We start from the raw sequence: 5,587 nt of genomic DNA, 5'->3' as shown, positions 1-5,587 counted from the left end.
ACCATGGAGGAGGGCCCCCTGTCTGCTCTTGTGCTGGAGGGTGCTCCACTGGAGGGACCACTGGCAGAGGTAGGGGTCCTGGAATCCTTTCCTGAGTGGCCCCCAGGGAGCACCTGCACAGGGGATGAATGGACTGTGCCCTGGCTTCCCTGTGTGCTGGAAGGATCTTGCTTTGGGACCTGAGGGGTGCTCATGGCAGTGCCTCCATCACCCCTGTTGCTGTTGCTGTTGCTGGGGTCTGCGCTGGACACTGTGGTGGGAGCAGTCCCTCCTATGGCCTTGGGCCTGCCAGGGTAGACCTCTGCCATGTAGATGACAAATCTAGGGACAGTACTCCTGGGTGTGGGGGTCTGCTGCATCTGTGTTGGGTCAGTCTCAGAGGTGGGGGCTTTGGAGTCCATTGCACCCAGGGCCCCAGAGGAGGACAAGGTAGTGGCTGAGGGACCCTGGGTCGCAGTTCCCTGTTTGGAAAGATCATGACTCAGAGTGCCTGTGTGAGTCCCTCCACTGGGCAGGGTGGTGATACCTGTTGCCCTTGCATAAGTGGCAGTGCCAGCATTGCCATCAACCTGGGCAGTTGTAGACGGGGGCTGGCTGTTTGTTTGGGCCCTCACCATGGGTAGTGTAGAGCAGGAGCTCTGAGTCACTGGGGGTGCAGTGGAGTCGTGGGGAGCAATGCCTGCCATGGAGGAGGGCACCCCATCTGCTCCTGTGCTGGAGTGTGCTCCACTGGAGGGACCACTGGCAGAGGTGGGGGTCCTGGCATCCTTCCCTATGTGGCCCCCAGGGAGCACCTGCTTGGGGGATACCTGAACTGTGCCCTGGCTCCCCTGTGTGCTGCAAGGATCTTGTCTTGGGACCTGAGGGTTGCTCTTGGCAGTGCCCCCATCAACCCTGTTGCTGTTGCTGGCGTCAGCTCTGGACACTGCAGTGGGAGCTGTCCTTCCCACAGCCTTGGCCCTGCCAGGGTAGACCTCTGCCATGTATATGACAAATCTAGGGACAGTATTCCTGGCTGTGGGGGTCTGCCGTATCTGTGCTGGGTCAGTCTCAGAGCCAGAGCCGGGGGCTTTGGAGCCCACTGCACCCAGGGCGCCAGAGGAGGACAAGACAGTGGCTGAGGGACCCTGGGACACAGTCCCCTGCTTGGAGTGAGCGTGTCTCAGGCTGTCCGAGTCACTCCCCCCAATGGGCACAGTGATGTCTGCTGTCCCTTTGGAGGGGGCTACAGTGCTGGCATCACCAGCAGCCAGGGCAGCAGCAGAGGAGGGATGGCTCCTCTTCTGGGCTCCCTTCCTAGGAGCTTTGGTTGAGGACCCCTGGGCGCCTCTTGGTGCAGCCCTGCCCACAGTGACCTGCTGGACCTCTGAGCTGTCAGAGGAGGCATGGCTTCTTTTGGAGGCTCTAGTATTAGGTCTTGTGCCTCTGCTCCTCTTCTGCCCAGAGGTCCCAGACATGTCACCCTGTTCCATGATGGGTAATTGTGGAGGACACACCCCAGAAGGAACCTTGGATTGCTTGGACACTGAGCTGGAGTAGGATTTGAATATTCCAGTGGTAATATCTCCGCACAGGTGTGTGTGTGTGTGTGTGTGTGTGCGTGTGCGTGTGCGTGTGCGTGTGCGTGTGCCTGTGTGTGTGTGTGTAAGGGGCAGGACCCAAATGTGGCCCAGAGAGGCCAACCCCCACCCTGACCCCACCCCTCCTCTCGCCTCCCCCGCCCCTTAGTGTTCCTGTCCACCTGATATAGGTGCTGTTGATCACAGGACAAGTCCTCAGTTTCTGAATAAAGGGCAGGAGGGAGCAGTTCACCGCATACGGATCAGACCTGGAGAGAGCAATCTCTTGATCAGAGGTCAGCTCAGAATCAGAGATGCCAACTGCTTGACCTGTTGCCAGGAGACCAGTGGAAGCTGTTGGCCAGGGCAGCCCATTTCCAGTGGGGGTGGGGGCCTGGGGGAGGTCATCCCAACAGAGACAGTCTTGGACTACACGGACTGTCTGGGTGCTAGCCTGGGGGGTGACAGGCCCTCTGAAAGAAGCATGTCCCATCTCCCTGCAACAACCCCAACCTATACTGGGTGCTTGAGGGACAGCTTTTCTTACCCCCCCCCCATCCGAATGTGGACTGTCCCAGTGCCCTGTGATTGGTGGAAAGTGTTTTTCTAATGTCAGCTCAGGTGATGGTGTTCCATTAACTATCCCTCCCCCAACCCATGGTAGGAATGTTCCACTTTTTATTGGGCACATTTGCACATCTGATAGATAGGGGGGCATTCACTCTATCCCATTGTGTATTGAAATCTACTCTTAATTGTATGGTTGTTAATGTGACTCATCTTATGAATACTTGTTTCATGTGTCTGTGCTGCTCCTTATTTGGTTCATAGACAGGGTAATCCATGTAACCCCTTCATGTTATTATGGGTCCCTAATCATCATGCAATGCCCAAGTTGTTCCTTCCCTTTTTAAAGTCACCTTCTGATAGTGGGAGCAGCTTTCTACCTTTGACTTGGTGCTGCTTTGTCTTAGAAGCTCAGCTGGGTTTCTTGTAGAGAGCAAGTCAACAAATGGTGTTGGTGAAATTGGGATGAAACCTGCAGAAGAAACTGGACCACAACATTGCACTGCACAGAAAAGAGAACTCCAGATGAGAAGATCTTGGGGGCTGAGAGGGTCTGGGGGCTGTGAGGGTCTGAGGAATGTGAGGGTCTGGGGGCTGTGAGGGTCTGGGAGCTGACAGGGTCTGGGGGCTGGGAGGGTCTGAGGGCTCAGAGGGCCTGGGGTCTGTGATGGTCTGGTCTGTGAGACTCTGGGGGCTGAGAGGGTCTGGGGGCTGTGAGGGCCTGGGGGCTATGGGGGTCTGGGGGCTGTGAGGTTCTGGTGGCTGAGTGGTCCTGGGGGCTGTTAGGGTCTGGCATATTGTGAGGGTCTGGGGGCTGTGAGGGCTTGTGGGCTGAGATGGTTTGAGTGCTGTGAGGGCCTGGGGACTGTGGGGGTCTGGGGGTTCTGAGGGTCTGGGGCCTGAGAGGGCCTGGCGCCTGTGAGGGTCTGAGGGCTGTGAGGGTCTGTGGACTGTGAGGGCATGGACGCTATGGGTGTCTTGGAAGCCTTAGGGTCTGGGTGCTGTGAGTTGGGGGCCATGAGTTTCTTGGGGGCTAAGAGGGTCTGGGGGCTGAGAGGATCTGGGGACTCTGAGGGTCTTGGGGGCTATGAGGGTCTTAGGTGCTGTGATTTTCTGTGGGCTGAGAGGGTCTGGGGGCTGTGAGGGTCTTGGGTACTGTGATTTTCTGTGGGCTGAGAGGGTCTGGAGGCTGTGAGGATCTTAGGGGCTATGAGGGTCTTGTGGGCTGTTAGGGACTTGGGGCTTGAGGGTCTTGGGGGTTGTTAAGGTGGGGGCTGTGAGGGTCTGGGGTCTGAGAGGGTCTGGAAGTTGAGAGGGTTTGGGGGCTATGAGAGTCTGGGGTTAGAGGGTCTGGGGCTGAGAGGTGCTGCGCGCTATGAGGATCTTGGGGGCTGAGAGCGTCTGGGGGCTATGTGGGTCTTGGAGGCTCAGAGGATCTGGTAGATCTGAGGGTCTGGGTGCTGAGAGGTTCTCGGGTCTGTGAGGGCCTGTGGGCTGAGAGGATCTGGGGCTGTGAATCTGCAGGTTGTTTGTAGGGGAGGTTGTGATGGGGGGGACACATGGGACAGTGATTCCTGAGGGCCGCTGAGGCTCCTGGCAGGAGGCTGGGAAGCTGGGCCTGGGGGTCAGGGAAACCTGCAGTAGGGAACACCTTGGGGGAGAGCTGAATGCAGGGACATCTAGGGGTCTGGAAGCCCAGAGTAAACCTTGGTGGTGGACACTTGCGGCTCCACCAGAGCCCAGCCTGGGAAGATTTGTGCTGCAGCAGCATCAGGTGGTGGCCTCTGCATGCAGTGCAGCCACCCTGAAGCTTGTAGCCCTCATAGCTCTCCGCCCTCTGGACCTGGCCACAAGTGACAGTGGTGCCCAGAGGCCCCACACCATGTCCCCGAGGTCTGGAGTACAACAGGACTCCCAGTGTGTACTGAATCTGCTGAGAGTAAACACGTGCATCCAGCAATGGCCTGGCCCTGGCTTGTGGGGGTCTCAGTGGCTGTATGGGCAGGAAGCCCTGGACCTACAGTCAAATGACCAGCAGGGACTCAGATGTTCAGGACAGGAATCAGGAGGAGTGGGTGCTGCAGGGACACCTGGGGGGCTCCAGAGGAGGAGGGGGCCTGAGGGTGTTCAGGGGCCTGTGGTGCTGAGAGGAGGTAGGGGCCTGAGTGTGTTCAGCGCCCTGGGGTGCTGAGAGGAGCAGGGTCCTTAGGCTGTTCTGGAACCTGAGGTGCTGAGAGGAGGAGGGGGCCTTAGGGTGTTCAGGGGCCTGGGGTGCTGAATGGAGGGGGCCTGAGGGTGTTCAGCGGCCTGGGGTGCTGAGAGAAGGAAGTGTACTGAGGTGTTCAGAGTCCTGGGGTGCTGAGAGGAGGAGGGGGCCTGAGGATGTTCAGGGCATTGCCCTGTCCTCAGCCCTCTTTCTCCAGTCCCAGTCCCCTGTCCCCAGTCCCTGTCTTTAGTCCCCTATCCTCAGCCCCCTGTCCCCAGTCCTTTGTTCTCAGTCACAGTCCCCTGTCCCCAGTCCCTGTCCCCAGTCCCCAGTCCCCAGTCCCCCTGTCCCCAATCCCTTTCCCCTGTCCCCAGTCCCAGTCGTTGTCCCCAGTCCTAGTCCTCAGTCCTCAGTCCCCTGTCTCCAGTCCCCTGTCCTGGATGCTAGCCCAATTCCAGTTTGCTAATTTTATCTGGCTGAGTGCACAGGGGCCCCTGCCCTCTATCAGGAACCTGCCTGTACCCTGCAGCGCCCTGAGCACTCACCAAGCACCACACCCTGGGACTCTCTTCTGGGGTGCTCAGCCAGGGAGCTCAGCTTGGGGTGCTCATCTGGAATTCTCATCCAAGTGCTCCTCTGGGTGCTCAAGCAGGGTGCTCTCTGGGTGCTCAGGCAGGCTTCTATGTGTGCTCAGGTATGATGCTCCTCTGGGGCTTTCCACAGGGCGCTCCTTGGGGTGCTCCACCTAGGGGGTGATGGGGTGCTCTGCCCCACCCAGCCCCTCCCTGCCCCCACTGGAGCACCTGTACATGCACCACCCCTGTTCACCTGTGTGGCTGCGCTCCCCTCAGCCACAGGATGGGGGGCACTGGACCTAGGGGCTGCAGGCAGGCTCTGGCCCTTCTGGTGCTGCTGGCCTTTGTGTGCACACAGAGGTTCTTAGCCCACAAGCCGGGCGGGGGTCACAGGGCTGTCCTGGGGGGAACTGCACCCCAGCAGCTGGCGGGACCCCGAGAATGGCCGCCCCCATAGGGCCAGGACCACTCCATCTGCACCCCAGACCGGGTGGGGTCCCCGGATCTGCCCCCACCCGCGGGGGACCCTAGAACAGCCCCTCGGTCAGGCTGGGTCCCCAAGATCTGGGCCCTCCGGTCAGGTTGGGACCCCGAGATCTGCCCCATCCAGCGGGCTGGGACCCTAGAACAGCCCCTCGGTCAGGCTGGGTCCCCAAGATCTGGGCCCTCTGGTCAGGCTG

This window comes from Erinaceus europaeus, chromosome 9 (assembly GCF_950295315.1).
Source record: "Erinaceus europaeus chromosome 9, mEriEur2.1, whole genome shotgun sequence".
Taxonomy (NCBI): Eukaryota; Metazoa; Chordata; class Mammalia; order Eulipotyphla; family Erinaceidae; genus Erinaceus; species Erinaceus europaeus.
The sequence above is the reverse complement of the archived record's forward strand: the minus strand, read 5'-3'. Positions refer to the sequence as shown.